The sequence below is a fragment of the Hoplias malabaricus genome, chromosome 14 (genome assembly GCF_029633855.1).
Source record: "Hoplias malabaricus isolate fHopMal1 chromosome 14, fHopMal1.hap1, whole genome shotgun sequence".
Lineage (NCBI taxonomy): Eukaryota > Metazoa > Chordata > Actinopteri > Characiformes > Erythrinidae > Hoplias > Hoplias malabaricus.
Genome location: NC_089813.1, coordinates 14107106 through 14130748, shown reverse-complemented (window position 1 = coordinate 14130748; position 23643 = coordinate 14107106). Strand labels below are relative to the sequence as shown.

At 39.0% G+C, this 23643-nt stretch overlaps 1 pseudogene; it reads right to left on the bottom strand.

The window, feature by feature from the left end:
- Positions 1-18153, bottom strand: part of LOC136666295 (carcinoembryonic antigen-related cell adhesion molecule 5-like) — a 74416-nt pseudogene extending 56263 nt beyond the window's left edge.
- Positions 18154-23643: the final 5490 nt, after the last annotated feature.

Sequence of the window (23643 nt, the reverse complement as noted above, 5' to 3'; positions counted from 1 at the left end):
GCAGTGGAATGGTCTGGTAACAGTTTGATTTAACTCTTTAATAGCTCTCAGAATTATGCAATATTGGCAAATTAAAATTTTTTACTGAATTTTGAAATGATATTACTCCAAATTCCTACAGTAAAAATGTATAAAAATTATTCTCTGAGTACCTGAGAACATATTCTTCAAGGCTGCAGTGGAGTGGTCTGGTAACAGTTTGATTTAACCCTTTAATAGGACTCAGAATTTTGCCATATATGCAAATTAAACAAAATTTTTATGAGACTTAAAATAATATTACTCCATATTCCTACAGTAAAAATGTACGACAATTATTCTCTGGGTACTTTGAAACATGTTCTTCAAGGCTGCAGTGGAATGGTTTGGTAACAATTTGATTTAACCCTATAATAGGACTCACAATTTTGCCATATATGTAAATTAAACATCATTTTTATGAAGTTTGTAATGCTATTACTCCAAATTCCTACAGTAAAAATGTACGACAATTATTCTCTGGGTACCTTGGAACATGTTCTTCAAGGCTTCAGTGAAGTTGTTTGGTAACAATTTGATTTAACCCTTTAATAGCTCTCACAATTTTGCAATATTTGTAAATTAAACAGCATATTTATAAGTTTGAAATGATATTTCTCCATATTCCTACAGTAAAAATGTATAAAAATTATTCTCTGGGTACCTGAGAACATGCTCTTCAAGACTGCAGTGGAATGGTTTGGTAACAGTTTGATTTAACCCTTTAATAGCACTCAGAATTGGCCACATATGTAAATTAAGCATCATTTTTATGAGATTTGAAATAATATTACTCCAAATTCCTACAGTAAAAATGTATGAAAATTATTCTCTGGGTACCTGAGAACATGCTCTTCAAGACTGCAGTGGAGTGGTCTGGTAACAGTTTGATTTAACCGTTTAATAGCGCTCAGAATTTTGCAATATTGGCAAATTAAACAATTTTTACTGAAATGTGAAATGCTCTTACTCCAAATTCTTACAGTAAAAATGTATAAAAATTAATTCTCTAAAAAAATTATTCTCTAGGTACCTTGGAACATGTTCTTCAAGGCTTCAGTGAAGTGATTTGGTAACAATTTGATTTAACCCTTTAATAGCTCTCACAATTTTGCAATATTTGTAAATTAAACAGCATATTTATAAGTTTGAAATGATATTTCTCCAAATTCCTACAGTAAAATTGTATGAAAATTATTCTCTGGGTACCTGAGAACATGCTCTTCAAGACTGCAGTGGAGTGGTCTGGTAACAGTTTGATTTAACCATTTTATGGCCTTCAGCATTCTGCAATTTGTGGAATTGTGTTGTTATTCTTATGAAGTTTGTAATGCTATTACTCCAAATTCCTACAGTAAAAATGTATGACAATTATACCCTGAGTACCTGAGAACATGCTCTTCAAGGCTGCAGTGGAGTGGTCTGGTAACAGTTTGATTTAACCCTTTAGTAGCACTCAAAATTTGCCATATATGTAAATTCAACATCATTTTTTATGAGATTTGAAATAATATTACTCCAAATTCCTACAGTAAAAATGTATGAAATTTGTACCCTGGGTACTCTAGAAAATGTTGTTCAAGGCTGCAGTGGAGTGGTCTGGTAACAGTTTGATTTAACCATTTTATGGCCTTCAGAATTCTGCAATTTATGGAATTGTGTTTTTATTCTTATGAAGTTTGTAATGTTATTACTCCACATTCTTACAGTAAAAATGTATGAACATTATAGTCTGGGTACTCTAGAACATGTTCTTCAAGGCTGCAGTGGAGTGGTTTGGTAACAGTTTGATTTAACCCTTTAATAGGACTCACAATTTTGCCTTATATGCAAATTAAACAAAATTCTTATGAAGTTTGTAATGCTATTACTCCAAATTCCTACAGTAAAAATGTACGACAATTATTCTCTGGGTACCTTGGGACATGTTCTTCAAGGCTTCAGTGAAGTGATTTGGTAACAATTTGATTTAACCCTTTAATAGCTCTCACAATTTTGCAATATTTGTAAATTAAACAGCATATTTATAAGTTTGAAATGATATTACTCCAAATTCCTACAGTAAAAATGTATAAAAATTATTCTCTGAGTACCCGAGAACATATTCTTTAAGGCTGCAGTGGAGTGGTTTGGTAACAGTTTGATTTAACCCATTAATAGCTCTCAGAATTTTGCAATATTTGCAAATTTAACCATTTCTACTGAAATTTGAAATGCTCTTACTCCAAATTCCTACAGTAAAAATGTATAAAACTTATTCTCTGAGTACCTGAGAACATATTCTTTAAGGCTGCAGTGGAATGGTTTGGTAACAATTTGATTTAACTCTTTAATAGGACTCATAATTTTGCCATATATGTAAATTAAACATCATTTTAATGAGATTTGAAATATTTATACTCCAAATTCCTACAGTAAAAATGTACGACAATTATTCTCTGGGTACCTTGGAACATGTTCTTCAAGGCTTCAGTGAAGTTGTTTGGTAACAATTTGATTTAACCCTTTAATAACACTCAGAATTGGCCACATATGTAAATTAAGCATCATTTTTTATGAGATTTGAAATAATATTACTCCAAATTCCTACAGTAAAAATGTATGAAAATTATTCTCTGGATACCTGAGAACATGCTCTTCACGACTGCAGTGGAGTGGTCTGGTAACAGTTTGATTTAACCATTTTATGGCCTTCAGCATTCTGCAATTTGTGGAATTGTGTTGTTATTCTTATGAAGTTTGTAATGCTATTACTCCAAATTCCTACAGTAGAAATTTATAAAAATTATTCTCTAGGTACCTGAGAACATGTCCTTCAAGGCTGCAGTGGAATGGTTTGGTAACAGTTTGATTTAACCCTTTAATAGCTCTCAAAATTCTGCAATATTTGTAAATTAAACAGCATATTTATGAGTTTGAAATGATATTACTCCAAATTCCTACAGTAAAAATGTTTGACAATTATTCTCTGGGTACTCTAGAACATGTTCTTCAAGGCTGCTGTGGAGTGGTTTGGTAACAGTTTGATTTAACCCTTTAATAGAACTCAAAATTGTCCACATATGTAAATTAAGCATCATTTTTTATGAGATTTGAAATAATATTACTCCAAATTCCTACAGTAAAAATGTATGAAAATTATTCTCTGGATACCTGAGAACATGCTCTTCACGACTGCAGTGGAGTGGTCTGGTAACAGTTTGATTTAACCATTTTATGGCCTTCAGCATTCTGCAATTTGTGGAATTGTGTTGTTATTCTTATGAAGTTTGTAATGCTATTACTCCAAATTCCTACAGTAGAAATTTATAAAAATTATTCTCTAGGTACCTGAGAACATGTCCTTCAAGGCTGCAGTGGAATGGTTTGGTAACAGTTTGATTTAACCCTTTAATAGCTCTCAAAATTCTGCAATATTTGTAAATTAAACAGCATATTTATGAGTTTGAAATGATATTACTCCAAATTCCTACAGTAAAAATGTTTGACAATTATTCTCTGGGTACTCTAGAACATGTTCTTCAAGGCTGCTGTGGAGTGGTTTGGTAACAGTTTGATTTAACCCTTTAATAGAACTCAAAATTGTCCATATATGTAAATTAAACATCATCAAATAATATTACTTCATATTCCTACAGTAAAAATGTATGAAAATTATACCATGAGTACCTGAGAACATGCTCTTCAAGACTGCAGTGGAGTGGTCTGGTAACAGTTTGATTTAACCATTTTATGGAATTTAATATCCATAGGGTTTTTTGAAGTTTTTTTCAAGCCTATTACTTCTAATTCTTACAGTAAATGCACATAAATATTATACCCTGTGTACCTGAGGACATGTTTTTCAATACAACAGTGAGATTTTCTGGTAACAAACCGTTCTTTTTGCCAATCAGGCCTGTTTTTAATATTAACTGTATTGAATTATGTTTTAAATTAATTTCTTATGAATTTTCAATATCTGCGCTTTTCTGCGAGTCCCCCCTCTCGTTCGCACACGTTCTACCGTAAACTGTGATGTAGAAGCGCACAAGAAATCCTAGTGTAGATGGCGTGACTGCGTTTTCGCGAAGTGCAGATGGCGTGACCGCGGTGGCTGACCCTGGGAAACTGTTTTAATTCACTCTGAATTGCAATGAAACCTAGCGGTGATAATTGATTTGCAATTAAAGGGTGAACTAGAACGAAGACCCATTCAGGTAAGGTCAAATTTTTTAATCAGCTTCTTACAGACACTATGGCTACTACTAGTGATTCACATAATGAATTAAACGCCATTTACGGCGTGGGGAATTGGGAATGGAAACCGTTTGTACAACAAATTGAAATAATAACTGAGGGATTAAAACAGGGAGAAATACATTTGAAAAAGCGGGATATTGTGCACAAAAGTGTGCTAAAGAGATTTGAAACGTGGGCTAAAATACACACAGGGGAGAACACTCCTTTAATCACCGGTATTAATCAGTTGAAAAGAGAGTTGGAGGAAAGATTATGTCAGGCTGAAGCAGAGGTTAGTAAGGCTAGCCTTTTCCAAAGACCTAAGGCAAAGACAAGTTTAAAAATAGCTAAAACAGATATTGCGGAGCTTAAAAATTTTAAAATGGCATTCCTCAGTCTCATTACGCAGCTCTTACTTTGAAAACAACAGGTCAGTCACACTCGAACGCCGTTTCACTCACTGCCGAGAACACGGAAGTGGACACTGAGTATATGAAACACAAGGGGGAGGAGCCTACAGCTCCGCCTCCGCCATACAACCTAGGCCTAGTCACAACAGTTGATAATATCCTACCAGTCTTCAGTGTAGAATCGGGTAGAGTAAGTGTTTGGATGGACATCAAGGGAGGGGCTTTACTTCTGAGCAGCCAGCTCACAGAGTCAGAAACACAAACGTAAACACACAAGATCCATTCCAATTGCGAAAAGCCACGAGTCAATTTTAAATCCACACACAGATATTAACACCGACTGTTCTGATAAACCGCACCTTGTCGATAAACAAACAATAACAACATCATTTAAGAACCCGATGCCACGTAAAATTAAACAAAACATCAGGATTAAAGCTGATTTAGAGGGACATATCACAACGGATGACTCTGACCAAGATGAGGGACATATAGTAGATGATGAGGACAGTGCGAATGGACGACGTGGTGGTAGACGGATTACTGATTTGAACAAAACATTGCGTGCCATGGAAAATTAATATTAGAAGAACAGAGACAATTGGACTTAAAACAACAGACTTTAGAAGGCGACATGCACACTTCAGACAAAACGGACATTTTGAGACGAAGCACCAGACCCCGACACCCGCTTGACAGGTATACGTCTGACAATAACGTTGACAATATGCTTCCATTAGTGGCCACTGGTACAGGAACATATAAATATGTACCATTATCACTAACTGATGCACAGACTTTGGTCGATCAGCTTCCGCCTTTATGTAGTGAAGCGGCTGCCTGGATTAGAAAGCTGGACAGTCTGACAGGTGGCATGACTCTAGCACTTGGGGATTTTAGAAACATTATTAAAAGATCAACTACTTCTATGGAAGCAGCTGAAATAGAGAGACAGGCTCAGACATCTACTCAACCTAATTATGATCTTTTCCACGCTCACTGGCAGCGCCTCACTGACGCTAAATGATAAATGAACAGAGTCTGACACCATGATGCCTATGACTGCAGTAGCACAACCAAACATTCAATCACCTCAAACATACATGAACACACAGACATACATGCCTACCCAATCAGGGCCACCACAAAACCCACCGTATAATTATGGACCAAGTCCATATTTCCCATATCAGCCCTACTCATGGGGCAGGGGGCGTGGTAATGGTAGATGGAGGGGCAGGGTCCGCCGCCGGACTGGGGCGTGCCTAAGATGTGGAGCTTTGGACCACTGGGCAGCACAATGTAGAGCTCCATTTTTTACCGACACCAGCTATCCACACCAGGCACCACACCACAGGCGGCACCAAAACCGGAGCCATCACATCTTCCTGCTGGCCAATACAGCATGGAGCCGTGGGGTGGACATTGACGGGGCCCAGAGGAGCACCAGGACAGCAGGGCCAGGGCAGAACCCATGCTGTCATTAACTGTGGGGGCCTCCGAAATCGTTTTTCTGGTTGACAAGGGAGCCACATGGTCAGCCATCAACACAGTATTACCTGCACATCTGATGAGCGAACACACTGTGCAAGTAAGGGGCTTCTCTGGAACATCTACATCACTGCCAAAAACAAGACATTTGCCAGTCAGTACTGGTACACAGACTGTGTCACATTCATTTTTAATTGCACCACAAGCACCGTTGAACATTTGTGGTAGAGACTTGTTGATGAAAATGGGAGTTACTATTTTATGCCAACCAGATGGGATCACACTTACGTGGTTGGACGGACACAAAACTGTGGCAGTGGTGGGGTACACTGATGGTATGTACCTGATGAGACCTCAGCAGGATGAGTCGGTAGACATTTATTGGGGTTTAGTGACTGGACAGACGGACCCGTCACCACGACTCATTGCTTTGTTCCACCAGTGGTCGCCTTGGATTACAGCCATGACCCCCTACGTTCCTCCGCCCGACCCATTCCATGTCACCCTGTTCTATGATGTAGGGGGAGATTTAACTTACTATGAAGCTTTTCAAACAGAATTAGAGGGTACACAGTGGTCGGTTGACACCACAGGGATTTATGTGGGTCTTGAAGGGGTGGCATTTCCTGTTTCACTAACAACACAACAACGTAATTGGTACAAACTGTCTGACACGACGGCACCACACATTTCACTAGCTCTCCATCCGAGACACGAGGCCAAGCAGTTGGGCCCTATGGTAAAAAGAGCAAATGAGGCCACGGATTGGGTCCGGACCAAGCTGCCTGGTGTCATGTTTTCACAGTCAACACAGACATATCACATCACTGATAACTCACCCATCCAAGTCACATTACATCATCAATTGCTGCCTAGACACCATGGTTGTGAGGACACTGATCATCCACAGACGGAGGTATTATTAGCATCACTACCTGACACATTGTGGTCCACAGGACCAGATGATGTAGGATACACTAATCAGACACCTGTCTCTTTTTGTATGAATATTACACAACCAATTTGGATTCCCCAATATAAACAAAAAACCTGAGACTGTGTAAGACATGTTAGCATTTTTAGAACTGACTGGTTACAGCAGATAATACATTACTGACTTTGTCGGACGAACACAACCTCTTAGGGACATGGTGAAATCTCTAGGGATGAGAAATTTGTCTGGTAAGCTCAATTGGACGGTGGAATCTGAAAAAGGCGTTTATAGATGTTAAACAAACCTTATCTGTTGCAGTTGACTTACCCAGACCTGACTATTCATTACTTTTTACATGGATGTTTCTGAAACAGACACTGTGATTAATGGTGTACTGTTTCAGAAAAAGGGGGAACGCAGAACTGCTAGCAGTAATTTCAGCATTAGAAGTGGCACATATAGGAAGACAACAGACACTGGAAAATCTAAAACAATGGTGGCACCCACACATGTCAGCATTAGTAGTTGATTACATCACTAAATGTCAGATTTGTAACACTCAGAACGTAGCAAAAGCATTTAAACTAGCTCCAGGAAGGTTTCCATTACCAGATTCTCATGGACATGAGATTCAAATGGATTACACAGATATGAATGACCCCATTAGGAGATATAGATATCTCCTGGTCGTTGTAGATAGATTCTCGGGGTGGGTAGAGGCATTCCCCACTCTGAGGGAAGATGCAAAATCAGTCTGTAAGTTTCTGATTAATTGTTGGATTTCGAACCATGGGTTTCCTAGGAAAATTTTTTAATTTTTATATTTTTTCAGATAACGGGAGTCATTTCACGAGTAAAACACTGCAGTGGGTGGAGCAGCCGTTGGGGCTGCGCCATAGCTATGGTTGTGTGTATCATCCTGCCTCACAAGGTCAGGTGGAGAGGATGAATCAAACTTTGAAAACCAAATTAGCAAAAATCAAACTGGCCACGGGCATGAATTGGCTTGAGGCCCTTCCAATTGCTTTAATTAGTGTCTGTAGTTCAGTAAATAGAACTATAGGATTTACTCCTTTTGAATTAGTGAGAGGCATGCCATTTCCAGGCCTCAACAATGCGCTTGCGTCCCCACAGAAACCACCTCAAGCAGAGTACCGACAGCTATATGAAGAACTAAAAGCTGTTTGTAAAGATTTCTCTATACAGGTGCAGGAAAGGAGAGAAGGAGAAGAAACGGAGGAGAAGGATCCAGAAGTGACAGTCTCACCCTGGGTCCTCCTGAAGGTCATCAAGCGGAAGTGGTACGAACCTCGCTGGACAGGACCCTACCAGGTGACAGAGAGAACCAGTTGTGCAGTCCGGCTGAAGGGTAAAGGCTTATAGTGGTACCACCTCACATAGTGCAGAGCCGCACCAACACCTAACATCAAACATTCACTGAAGGAAAACAACACCTCAGAAGAGGCTGATCAAGCAGCCTCAACCAACATAGGGGCAGAATAATCCCCTGAGGCAGGGGCACGACAAGGAAAGTCTATCCTTGCCCCCAGCGCAGATCCCTACCAACGGATGAAGAATACACTTTAACACATACACATATAGGGCTCATTGTAATCTCTTAGTCCAGAGAGTGAATGGTAGGACAGAGGTGTCCACTCCTAACAGGAGCGGTGTAATTGCCCGCTACCACCACAATCTGCCATCACGCTCTACCTAAGTCACTCGCCAACCCGGGGGTGACCTAGGCAGACCAATCTAACATTAATTGTTTACCATTTATCTAAATGTATTGACCTGTCAGTTGGACAGGTCAAAAGGGGGAATTGTTGTAAAAATAATTTTATTACTTTGTATTAGTGGACAAATATCCTTAAATGATTAGTTAAAATTAAGCATTTATAATTGTGTGAAATCTTGTATCTTATATGTACTCATATGAATGATTAACCAGTATTTAGACATGCATTTAAACAGTTTAGAATCTGCACACTAACTGGCATGTTGACTCAGTATTAGCACCTTTCTAAATTCTTAGACTTCTAACATTGAACAGATCTGCACTTAGGAAACACATAAATTACAAGTGTTAGCCAAAAGGGGGAGTTGAACTTTAGGGCATCTCAGTGACCTTAAGTCCATTAGTGACTCCTCTGAATCTTGGTGACAGAAAAGGAGTGTGGGTAATAAAACCTACAGAGTCAGAAGGGCATGATGAGTGTTTTGGGGTCACAGGTGCATGGGAAACCTACACGCGAGAAACATGAGTACTAACATGTCTTATTATGCATATTAATATATGTTAATCAGCCAGAAACGCCTTGCCAGCAGGGTATACGTCATTTGGGGTATAAAACTGTGGAGTCAGATGCGATGAGTCAGAACTTTGCGTGGAAAGGGCACTTTGCGTTTCTTATGTATTAGTTCTCCTGGATCCAGTATTGTAATAAATACTTTGATTTGCTTTGAACTTCACTCGACTGGTCTTTGTAACGCTTCCGGAACGAGCACGCCTCCCTCAGGAGAGAGGGTGTATTTTGGATCTTTTGGAGATCTTCTAAATTTTAATTACTTTGGGAACGGTCTAAAAAGACCATTTTTATCTTCATAGCTCAGATACAAGCATCACTCACCAACCACCAGTTCCACTTTTCCACCCGTTCTAGAGCAGCATCAGGTGAGAACCACTCTCAGGAAAGTCAATGTTTACTATTAACTTCAAGCTCTCGCTACAACAAGCTGGATTACCTGAAGTGTCTCAATCTTCCACCATCATCTGAGTACCCAACAAATCAGCCTTAACATAGTTGAATGGCTGTCGTCCAGTGGCTCTGACGCCTGTGATTATGAAATGCTTTAAGAGGCTCGGGCTTTCACACATCAGAACTGTCACCGCACCTGACTTTGAGAAACATCAGTTCACCTATAGATGAAATCACTCCATAGAGGAGGCCATCGCAACTACATAGATCACCACTACACTCCACATCGCACTGACAAATATGGAGGACCCTGACAGTTATGTGGGATGTAAACCCTATGCATTTAACACTTTTCACACATGACTACACCACCATTCACAACTCCTATACAGTGGTGGAAACCCTGAAGTTCCTCAGAGTCTACACAGGTCTGAACACCTGACATAGTCCTCTAACACCTCTCACCTGGTTAAGAACGCCCAGCAAAGACTCTTCTTCTTCAGAAAGCTGAAAAAGCTTTAAACACTTGCATCAGGAGCTGTTGGTGAATGTCTAGAAGCACCAAAGACAGCATCCTGACCCAGTGCACCATGGTATGGTATGTGAGCTGCACCATAAAGATCTGCACTGTGTGGTGAAAGCAGATCAGTGCATAACTGGAACAGAGCTTTCAGACTTGGACGTGTGTATGTTAGCCAACCGAAGAAGAAAGCTAGCAGCAGAATCAAACAACCACACACACTCCGCTCACACACTGTTCCAAACACTACCTTCAGGTGAACGGTTTACAGACAATAAGATCTCACACAAACAGACTTCTTTCCTAGAGCTGTGACCTCCATCACCCCTGCCCCTCTCCCAATCCAGACAAACATGCCAACGGACTGAAAGCATACAATAGGACTGTACAGAATCAGCACACTTGGTACTCACAAGTAGTTAATATTTATAACTACTTATGTACAGAGTGTATGATACTTTTATAATTCTATTTCTCCATTTCTGTATCTATTTTATTTTGTTGATGTTGTTGATGCTACTACGTGTACTGGAGAGATGCCATGCAAAATGTCATTGTATCTGTTTAAATTACAATAAAGGTTCTATTCCTATTCCTCTCCAGTGAAAACACTCTCAGGTGTCTGGACCCTCACTGTAGACGAGGGGTCTCCAGTCTTATCCATAAAGGGCTGGTGCTGCTGCAGGTTTTCATTCCAACATCACACTGTAACTAACCCACTGTTCAAAGACTGAGACGAGTTAAACAAGTATCCGCCGTGCTTCTGCTTCATTGGAATGAAAACCTGCAGCCGCACCGGCCCTTTGTGGATAAGATCAGTGGCTTCTGCTGTTCAGGTGATGGATCTGAAATGTGTATCATCACTAAACTTGTTAAAATCTCCATTTTTGATGTTTGTCAGATTTTGACTGAATCTGGAAATAACACCTGTGCTTTTTTTCTGTGACATATTTTTTGACAAACCAAAGAAATTCAAACTGTAGGTCAACTTATAAATATAAATATAATTTTGTATTCATTCTTCTGAAAAGCTACTGCTTTAGAGTTTCCTTCTGAGAGCAATGATATTCTTCAGTCATGGGGAAAGTCTTTGTCTCTCTCTCCTTGTCTGTCTCTCTCTTTCATTCAGTCTCTCTCTCTCTCTCTCTCTCTCTCTCTCTCTGATATGTAGCAGGTGAAGGACCCTCCTGTCCAGCCCCATGTTGAAATGTTGAATACTCCTGACACACAGTTATAAATAAAATAAACTGAAGGAGTAAATGAATAACTATAGGACACTGTTGTAAAGGCAGTGTTGTTGATGAACGACTGGAGACAGAGAGATCTACAGAGAACTCACACATTTTAAAGCACAGTTAATTATTACTTCTTATATTTGCTGAATCTAACAACACATCACTGTGGCCTGAGCAATGAGGAGAGACAAATGTTATATTTAAGTCTGTTTCCTGTAGATGATGCGTTAATGTTCATTCAAAACTGAATGTAGTTTGACTGTTATTTAAAATGAAGAATAATAATAAAACTCAAACCCACAGACTCACCAGACACAGTCAGTGTAACAGCAGCACTGATCTCTGACTTCTGAGAGTCACTTTTCCTCTCCCCTCTGCAGGTGTATTTATCGTTAGACTCTGTAACAGAGCGGACTGTAATCTCCTGTGATTCTCTGGATGTGTACGAACGGCCATCTTTAAACCAGATGTACTTCCACTCAGTGTCTCTTCCTGACTCTACGACACACCTCAGAGTGACAGTCTCTCCTTCAAACACTTGTTTATGAGGCACTATGTACAACACAGGTTTAGGACTCTCTGTAGAAAAAGAAAAATCACAATTCATAACACTGTTATTAAAATATTATCTTATGAATTTACCTCATTATATTATTAATAACAATGAATCAGAACAGAATTATTCACCAGTGAATCTTTAAAGTGTTAATGTATTTCAAAAGAGAGCCTTAATATAAAATGTTTTTTTTTTTATCTTTTTAAGTGTCCTTCCTGGATCATTCTGTCTCTAAATGTTTCTAGTGACGAACAATTCCAGATAATAACTGTTGACTGAAATAAAACATTTATTTTGGAAATTGTTTAAACTTAAACAATGCCACTTATTTTATAAAAATGTTTCTTCTAAGAACCAACCAGTGAAAAGTATTTTAGGAACTAAAGTGGCATCACGCAAAGAACCCTATTATTCATTTATTCAGTTTCTGTAACGGCTTGTTCAGTTCAGGGCTGTTCTGGGACAGAAGCCCGGGAATCACTGTTAAGAAAAGTGAACACATCCTGTGGACAGAGCACCCATACTTCACACGGTTTCACACACTCACATATTCCCTCACACACACTCACATATTCCCTCACACACACTCACATATTCCCTCACACACACTAACATATCCCCTCACACACTCACTCACATATCCCCTCACACACACACTCACATATTCCCTCACACACACTCACATATCCCCTCACACACTCACTCACATATCCCCTCACACACACACTCACATATCCCCTCACACACACACTCACATATCCCCTCACACACACACTCACATATCCCCTCACACACACACTCACATATCCCCTCACACACACACTCACATATCCCCTCACACACACACTCACATATCCCCTCACACACACACTCACATATCCCCTCACACACACACTCACATATCCCCTCACACACACACTCACATATCCCCTCACACACACACTCACATATCCCCTCACACACACACTCACATATCCCCTCACACACACACTCACATATCCCCTCACACACACACTCACATATCCCCTCACACACACACTCACATATCCACTCACACACACTCACATATCCACTCACACACACACACACTCATATCCACTCACACACACACTCATATCCACTCACACACACACTCATATCCACTCTCACACACACTCATATCCACTCTCACACATTCACTCACACACACTCACGTTCACTCACACACACACTCATGTCCACTCACACACACACTCATGTCCACTCACATATCCACTCATATTCACTCACATACACACTCATATTCACTCACACACACACTCATATTCACTCACACACACACTCATATTCACTCACACACACACTCATATTCACTCACACACACACTCATATTCACTCACACACACACTCATACTCATATTCACTCACACAAACAAGCATTTCCACTCACACACACACTCATATCCACTCACACACACACTCATATCCACTCACACACACACACATATCCACTCACACACACACACTCATATCCACTCACACACACACACTCATATCCACTCACACACACACACTCATATCCACTCACACACACACACTCATATCCACTCACACACACACACTCATATCCACTCACACACACACACTCATATCCACTCACACACACACTCATATCCACTCACACACACACTCATATCCACTCACACACACACTCATATCCACTCACACACACACTCATATCCACTCACACACACACTCATATCCACTCACACACACACTCATATCCACTCACACACACACTCATATTCACTCACACACACACTCATATTCACTCACACACACACTCATATTCACTCACATACACTCATTCACTCACACACACTCACACGTTCACTCACACACACTCACATGTTCACTCACACAATCACATATTCCCTCACACTAGGACTGCAATTAATGATTATTTTGATAATTGATTAATCTGTCGATTATTTTTTCGATTAATCGATTATTAATCGGATAAAAAGGAAGACAGACCAAATTTGGTTTCCTGTCTGTTACTAGCATATTCAGGATACCATCAGTGAGAACAGCTGCTTGCTGTGGTGTGCAGATCTTCTTCAAAACATAGTCAGCAATGCTGTTCTGAGGTGAGAGAGACAGTGTAGATATGAACATACATCTTTTTTAAGTTAATAATTACTGATCTAAAATGCAGACAACAATGCAGGCAAATTGAAATTACATAAATGGATATTGGGTGATGCTGCCATGTGCTGAGAATAAAAGGGAAATTCATCTAACACATATGATCAGATATGGATAAGATATTCCAGATTTTAGAGAAGTAATGTTGTAATTGTATAAGAAACATACAACCTACCATTATTAAAAATTAGCGTTTACATGAAGAATGAACCCAACCGTTACATTAATTTTATATTTATCAATATTTAACACAGTGTATGTAATGTAATACACACTTATAATGTAATATACACTTGGCTGTGATACTCAAACACTAACACGCAATGCCAGTCAGAAAAGACCTTGAAAAAGGCTTTAAATATATTATTTTAAAAAATGTTTGAATTTTTTTTTAACTCTGAACGTAACTGCCGCCACATTTAAGGTGGAATGGAAAACTCGCTAAATACAAGAGTGATATAAATTTACTAAAAATGAGACATCTTGTTTAACTACTCTAGCAGGCTCTAGTGACACTGAGTGAGAGAAAAACTAACGTCGCTAACATTAGCTTGACTAAAACTACGGCTTGTTTTGGAACTGCTGGTGAAGCTGGCACATTTAAGGTGGAAGAGAAAACTCGGGGGGATGCTAAGGCTTGTTCGCTAAACGCGAGTGTAATATAAATGTACTAAGAAAAACAAATGTTGTTTAACTACTCTAGCAGGCTCTAGTAACATTGAGTGAGAGAAAAAGTAGAACTACCTTACTATACTTAATCTCATTCACACATAGCTCCAACAGGCTTCAGATGCTCATGCAGTGATGTTGTGCTGCTGTGCCATGCGAGATCAGCTGTGCACATTTTGCACCCAACGCTGTTCCTTGAAAGCGTTAATGTAAAGTGTTCCCATACTTTTGATGACTTGAGTCGTACATTTTTCTCTCTGCTTGTGCTAACATTATCCTCTGCTTTGACCGCCTCCGCCATTTTTCAACCCTTCTTCCAGAGTTTGTCACGTGTAGCAACTGTACCTATGTGTATAATAACTTAGACCCAACTAATCAATTATTAAATTATTTGCAAACTATTTTAACACTCGATTTTAATCGATTTAATCGATTAGTTGTTGCAGCCCTACCTCACACACTCACATATTCACTCACACACTCACATATTCACTCAACACACACTCACATATTCACTCAACACACACTCATTCGCTCACACACTCTTTAAGCACTTTTTTTCTTTTCTCACCTTTCTACAGATTATGGAATAAACCTCATTTTCAAAATGTCTTTTGAAAACTTTATGATGTTTTAGAATTGATTTCCTAGAAAAAAATCCCATACGCCTTAAAAACGACTCAGGTGTAACTATTCAAATCTTTGTATGAAGATCTATGAATATAAAATTAGTCCCTGCCTCTATCTCCGTTTACACTTCTTCTGCTCCTCTGCAGCTCAAAAGATTGGTGGGATTGCTTTCTTAGGTTTATGACGTACAAAACTGTAGCTGTCTGAATTTGCCCGTTTTGGAACAGCATTGACTGCTTACTTTCTCATCTTCTAGCATAAAAGAACAACACATTACCTATATTTTTAATTTGTGAACATAATAAATTTAACCTGTGACCTCGATAACTTATTACCTGTATTATAACATATTATAAACTATTAAATAGTGGCCTGAGTATAGTCGGATTCTATAGCCTATATTAACTTCTGGGTTTCCTCCATATATTATTTTTTTGCATCAATATATTATTTTGTGGCCACTACTTGTAAAATATAGCAGCTCTAGCTCTGTGATAATTCTGCATACATCTAGAAGCTATTAAAATATCAAAGCTTCATACTGTTTATTTAAAAGTCATTCTTTTGGCACAGGATTCACGCTTTTATATACTACTCTTCCCTAAAATAATATATAATAATGAAAAACATGAATTCTATTCTTGGGCAGTGATTTTATGTTTATTGTAGTTCATTAGCAAGGGAACATGGACCACATTTCCCAGGATTCCAAGTGGTTTGTGTACATGGAGCCGGACACGCGGTTCTAGGGCGTGATGTGGAGCTGAAGAGAGAGAGAGAGAGAGAGAGAGAGAGAGAGAGCCTCTTTCTGGCGATGAAGTGTCATTACAACTAACAGCACACCTCTGCCGCAAGGTCACTCACTAAATATTACTACAGGAGAAAATGTCATCTGCATGCAGGCTATAACACAAGCAATATCAAAATAACAGAAGAAGAAGAAGAAGAAGAAGAAGAACCACCTAATTTGAGGGCTTGAGGCCCGAGGTCGCCATAAAAATATATATATTGCATTACATGTCTTGCTTGTGCATCTGTGACCAAGACAGCAAGTCTTTGTGATGTATCAAGAGCCACGGTATCCAGGGTAATGTCAGCATACCACCAAGAAGGACGAAATACATCCAACAGGATTAACTGTGGATGCAAGAGGAAGCTGTCTGAGAGGGATGATCGGGTGCTAACCCAGATTTTATCCAAAAAACATAAAACCACGGCTGCCCCAATCAATTAAATGTGCACCTCAACTCTCCTGTTTCCACCAGAACTGTCCATCGGGAGCTCCACAGGGTCAATATACACGGCCGGGCTGCTATAGCCAAACCTTTGGTCACTCATGCCAATGCCAAACGTCGGTTTCAATGGTGCAAGGAGCGCAAATCTTGGGCTGTGGACAATGTGAAACATGTATTGTTCTCTGATGAGTCCACCTTTACTGTTTTCCCCACATCCGGGAGAGTTACGGTGTGGAGAAGCCCCAAAGAAGTGTACCACCCAGACTGTTGCATGCCCAGAGTGAAGCATGGGTTGGATCAGTGATGATTTGGGCTGCCATATCATGGCATTCCCTTGGCCCAATACTTGTGCTAGATGGGCACGTCACTGCCAAGGACTAACGAATCATTCTGGAGGACCATGTGCATCCAATGGTTCAAACATTGTATCCTGAAGGCGGTGCCGTGTATCAGGATGACAATGCACTAATACACACAGCAAGACTGGTGAAAGATTGGTTTGATGAACATGAAAGTGAAGTTGAACATCTCCCATGGCCTGCTCAGTCACCAGATCTAAACATTATTGAGCCACTTTGGGGTGTTTTGAAGGAGCGAGTCAGGAAAGGTTTTCCTCCACCAGCGTCACATAGTGACCTGGCCACTATCCTGCAAGAAGAATGGTTTAAAATCCCTCTGACCACTGTGCAGGACTTTTATATGTCATTCCCAAGACGAATTGATGCTGTATTGGCTGCAAAAGGAGGCCCTACACCATACTAATAAATTATTGTGGTCTAAAATCAGATTTCAGTTTCATTGTCCAACCCCTGTATCCTATGTACCCCTGAAGCCTTTGTAAGACTTCAAAGATACACTGTTTAATAGAATGTCAGAATTATTATTTTCTGTTTTGGATTTTTATGTTTCATGTTTATATTTAATTCTCTGTTCATTCTTAATTTCAAAGTCTAAAGACATTAGTTTGTGCAGTGAATATATGCGCTGCATGAATATTAAATAACAAACACATACATCTGAGATCGTGTGTCCCTTCACTGTAGACACAAAGAGTGTAAGCAGCTCTTCTACACACTTCTTCTACAGAGACCACACACATTTTAATGCACTGCAACTTATTACTTCTTCTATTTGCTGAATTAACAGTGTGGAGTGAGCCATGTCAAAAAAATCAGTGTCAATGTCTAAATCTACAAAACTAAAATTTGACTGTTATAACACTATAACTACTATATAACTATTATATTATATTTATTATAATAATTATTACAAAAATTATAACTAACAAGAAAATAAAACAGAAACCCACAGACTCACCACCAGCATCAAAAGCATCATCATCACTCATCTCTGACTTCTGAGGGTAATTTATCTTCTGAGCTTCAGGATCGTTTGTTTACCTCATTATTATATTCATATCATATATGATATCATATCATATCATATCAAATGTTACTATGATGTGATAAATGACTTAATGTTACTATAAAATGGTTAATTATCTATTTAAGTGTCCTTCCTGGAAAATGTGTCTCTAAATGGTTAAAAGAATGGATGAAGAATTCTAGACAATAACTTTTATTTGGTAAAAATCCTTTAGTTTGAATGTTCTTTAAAAACATTTTTAAAAATCTGAGAAAAAGATCTTTTACAAAAATTAATTCATTCATTATCTGTAACCGCTTATCCAGTTCAGGGTTGCAGTGGGTCCAGAGCCTACCTGGAATCACTGGGCACAAGGCAGGAACACACCCTGGAGGGGGCGCCAGTCCTTCACAGGGCAACATACACACTCACATCTACGGAGTCGCCAATCCACATGTGTATTTGGACTGTGGGAGGAAACAGGAGCACCCGGAGGAAACCCACATGAACACAGAGAACACACCAACTCCTCACAGACAGTCACCCAGAGGAAACCCCCGCGGACACAGGGAGAACACACCAAACTCCACACAGACAGTCACCCGGAGCGGGAACCGAACCCACAACCTCCAGGTCCCTGGAGCTGTGTTTCTGCGACACTACCTGCTGCGCCACCGTGATGCCCCTCTTTTACAAAAATGGTTCTCCAGAATGAACCAATGCGAGATGTGATAGGGAATCAAATTACATCACACAAAGAATCAAATAATTCATTCTTTCATTCACTTTTTGTAACTGCTTATCTACCTTGTGGTTTGTCTAGAACACACCCTGGATGGGGAGCCAGTCCATCACAGGGAATCCCACACTCACACAGTAGCAGTGCTAATCCACCTACCCATGTGTGTGTGGACTGTCGGAAGTAACTTGAGCAGATGGAGTGTCAAAGTCACACAGCTCCAGGGACCTGGAGGATGTGGGTTCAAGTCCCACTCTGGGATTGTGAGGAGTTTGGTGTGTTCTCCCCGTGTCCACTTGGGCTTCCTCCCATAGTCCAAAAACACATGGTGGTAAGTGTATTGGCGACTCAAAAAGTTTCTGTAGGTGTGAGTGTGTGTCGCCCTGTGAAGGACTGGTGCCCCCTCCAGGGTGTATTCCCGCCTTGTGCCCAATGATTCCAGGTAGGCTCTAGACCCACCGCGACCCTGAACTGGATAAGGGTTACAGAGAATGAATGAATGAATGTAACTGGAAGAGATTTGTGGCTTTTTTGTTGAATTTCAAAATCCTCCTAACAATGAACTTCAGTGCCGTTTAAACCAAGCTGCCCTGTGAGCTGCTTGGTTTAACGGCGTGTTTTATGCAGCTGTAGATGAGGCTTCGTTGCATTGGTGCTTTGGAAAGTATCTGCCTTCAACACGACAGGGACAAGTTAATCTAGTATTAGTTTGTATTTTTTATTGTGATATTGCTCTCTCTTGTGTTTTTGGTGTTTTTCCTTAGTCTCTCTCGCTTCAAAAACACTCAGAATTCCCAAATCTCTCCCGAACCTGCCGTGATATAGTTCATTTTCGCTGGCTGTATTGTGCCTTCTGTAAAAATGGTAAATATGGGCTAAAAAAAAAAACATTTATGCTCAGCCAAAATGGCTCCGTATTTAATGTTCATGCTCGATGATGGTCTGCTGTATGTTTTCATGATGTATTTTCATAAAAAAGGGAGCCTTTTGGGATTAGGTTTAAATATTGCTCAATGGCATACTACTTGCACATTTGAAACAAACTTTTTTGAGATCATTTTAATTAAATGAAAGTATGGCATTATCACTAATTTTATATTCAGTGTCACATCAAGTCTAATGTAGAAATGATGAGCAGTTCAACTGGTTTGAAATGGATCTATACAAAGCATTTTAGTTTAGATGAAAATGAGCTAAAACAAACAAAATATAATACCCCACCCCTTCAAAAAAAATAAAATAAAAAAAATTAATAAATATAAATAAATATATATTAAACTATACACAGCTGGAGGGCAAACTATGGTTAATTTAAGGGTGCCATTTGCCTTTCACTCTAGACGACCAAACTGTTCCACTGATTCAGAGTTGCTGAATATATTTTTCTTTGATAGAGTTTTTTTTCCTAATTGACTTGTTTCTCCAGTTTGCTAAAAGGAAAAGTCTTGCCTTCTGGGATTCCTGAAACATTTCAAGACCTGGACCAGAGTCTATGTGAAGTAAGTTCCACTTATTATTTTAGTTAAAATAACTTGATTTCCTTGAGTCGGCCTGATGTAATATTTAAAGTTCAATGAATCTTACAAAACTGAGTTGGTGTAACAAACGATTTTTGGTTCTTACTTAAAAATTCTTCTAGTTGGATGTACTTAAAAAGGTCCACGCAAAAGGTTGCTTTGATTTTTTTAACTAAATCCAACACATCATTTTTTCCAGTGTATAAATAGATGAACAAACTCTCTAAAGAGAGTTATCTCAGTTCTCTATTCTATACTAATCACAGTTCTCTTTTTTAATGCATTTTTATTTGCTTAAAAACAACAAAAAAAATCAATCCACTAATTCACAAACAGTTCATTTTCACTAAAATGTAAAGAAGTGTAATCCATGTTGATGAAGGGACCTTATGTTTAACAAAACACAGAGCCCTGACCAAGGTGGGGTCCTGGGCAAGATTGTGGCTGCTGTCCCTTGCAGCCTTTATTCATTGATCACTGTGTTTATAAATTCTGCCTTTTTTTAAAAATACCGGCTGGAGGCTGCTACGTTGTTAAGCTTTGTCTCTGTCACTCTTTCCAGTCCTGCTCCCTGTCTTCAAACAGACTCTGTTGATATTCAGAACCACAGTTCCCTGAATAAACCTGCGGAGCTGAATTTGGAAGTTTCTGATTCTCCAGTGGGAAACATCATTAGAAATCTGATCTTGTCGAAATGAGGTCAAAGACAGTAACTCTGAGACACTGAGGCTCTTCATTTACTATTCTGTGATCCCATTTTAACACGGTGTGTTCACTGACACAGAATCAAAAACAGACTTTAAAATGATTTTAAAAATGCATTTAGTAATAGCCCCAAATAAATGAATAAATAATTTCAATTTTATTTGCAGATAACAATCAAATCAATGATAGCTTCACACAGCTGAAGAGGAATTTAAAAGTTTAAAATGTATGAGCTCTCAGATTTCACAAACTCAAAATTAGTGTCATCTTTATGATTTTTTATTTATTAATTTTTATATTTCTGGCAGGGCATTAGATATTTCATGAGCATGATTTATTACTGAAAAATGTCTGATCACTTTGCAACAATAAAGCTGCTCCATTTTAACACGTGACACAGCTGATTGTATAAAGCTTATGTATAAAACTAACCACAGTGTCTGCTGTACCTCTGTAGATTTAAAATGTAGATGTTACAAGAAGTTATTTTTGGATTTAAATTGTAACATAAGTCCTCCAGTCCTCATATGATCTTTACAATGTGAAGAATACTCTGTAATACTCTGTGTATGTGAATGATAATGAGACAGTTCAGTAGATGCATGTAATTATTCACCTTCAGTTTGTCCACGGTGGAAGAGCAGAACCAGCACTGCAGCTGAGAGAGAAACAGAGGACATGACGTATTAGTGTGAAACATCAGCAGATAACAGAAAGAATTAATAAATCCGAAAGAGCTCGAGCTATTATCATTAAGTAAAAATACACTATTTATGAACTGAATAAATGTGCAAATGAATAAAGTGCAAAATAAAATCATTGTAGTTGTGTAAATAAACATAATTGTAACAGAGTTAAAGACCCTGGGAACACATTTTGAAATTTATATTTACTTAGTTTGAGGCACAGAATAAGTGGCAGATTTATTCAGTGTGAGGCTCAGAATGAGCGCTGGGTTTACTCAATGTGACGCTCAGAATGAGTGCCTTTTATATTCAGTCTGAGGCTTGGAACAAGCTGCATTTATTTGGGCTGAAGCTTTATTCATAGTGACTGCGAGCTCAAGCGTGAGATTGCTCAGACTTGACGAAAGGGCAGAGCCATGTTTGCTCTGTGATTCGTCGGGGTAAAGGTTACATAAGCCTTACCCACCCAAAAGAGGAGAGCAATACTGGTAAATTACAGCATAGTATTAATTTGATTTTGGGAAGATACTAATAAGAAATTGTACATTTACACTGTGGGCCCTGAGGAGCCTGATGAACTTAATTAGAAAGAAAACTCAAATGTAGTTGCAGGGGCAACTTTTTGTATTTTGAAAGAAAGATATAACAAATAAATGTTGAGAGTTGCATGACTGAGGAAAATAAACCAAATTTTATAACATTTCTGAAAAGTTTATGATATTTAAATTAGAATCCTTCAACTTGGCGAGTAAAAGTTTCAGGGAAAGAGTTAACATCAAACACAATGAAGCTCTGACACAAGCTTTAATTGAAAAAAATTGCAGCACGCGACTCAGAACTCAGACAATAAACCATTTCCATATTTCATCTTCAAAACCTTTATAACAGATAAATGTGTGCATTAAGGCAGGCACAAGAAAAAAATAATGTGCCCAACTTCTTTGTGTGTGTGTGTTTGTGTGTGTGTGTATGAGAGAGAGAGAGAGAGAGTTAGTTATCAGACATAATCCAATAGTCAGGACCCCCTCAGGAACGCTGGACCACCACAGAGCAGTTAATATCAGAGTGGTGGAACATGTGTCTAAAATAGTGGAAACTGAGTGGCTACAGTGTTTAAAAACTCCAGCAGCACAGCTGTGACTGATCCAATCAAGTGCAACACACACTACCACAACACAACATCTATCTCACTGAAGTGCTGACAGTCTATGACCCATATAACACTCCCTGCTCTGTGATGGGCAAAGTATGCAGATGAACTTCAGACTGTAATTGTAGAACTAGTGTAAGATCCCAGTGTGCATCAGCGGTAACCAGCAGGGGTCTCTAGGCAGCACAGTAGGAGAGTAGACACTGTGAGCTCTGGAAGCTCCCTTTAACAGAAGCGTTGGGGTAATTAGTGCCCTATTGGGCTCTGTACATAAGACTCAGAAACAGTAGCTCAGTGTCACACCTTTGCAGAAGTGTAACAAATACAGCATCTCAGAGAGTTGTTTCTGAAAAGAGAAAAGCCAAATAAAAGAAAACAGGAAACCAAAAATATTTTTGAAAAAGCTGGGCACAAAAGTGTAAAGTGAATGGAAAATTGATAAATATTTCATGAAAAAATTTAAATTGAAATAACAGGGGACATAAATGTTAGGTTGTTTTTTCATTTTGAAAACGCCAGGCAGGTCTTAGAGCTTGCTGTATATGAACTCTCCTTTTGTTTTCCTGCATTTTTGCTCTTTGACGTGTAAAGAATAAGACCCCATATTCATGGCGACATAAGCCCCTTTCACACAAACACGGTAACCCAGGAATATTTCAGATTTCACCCGGAAGAG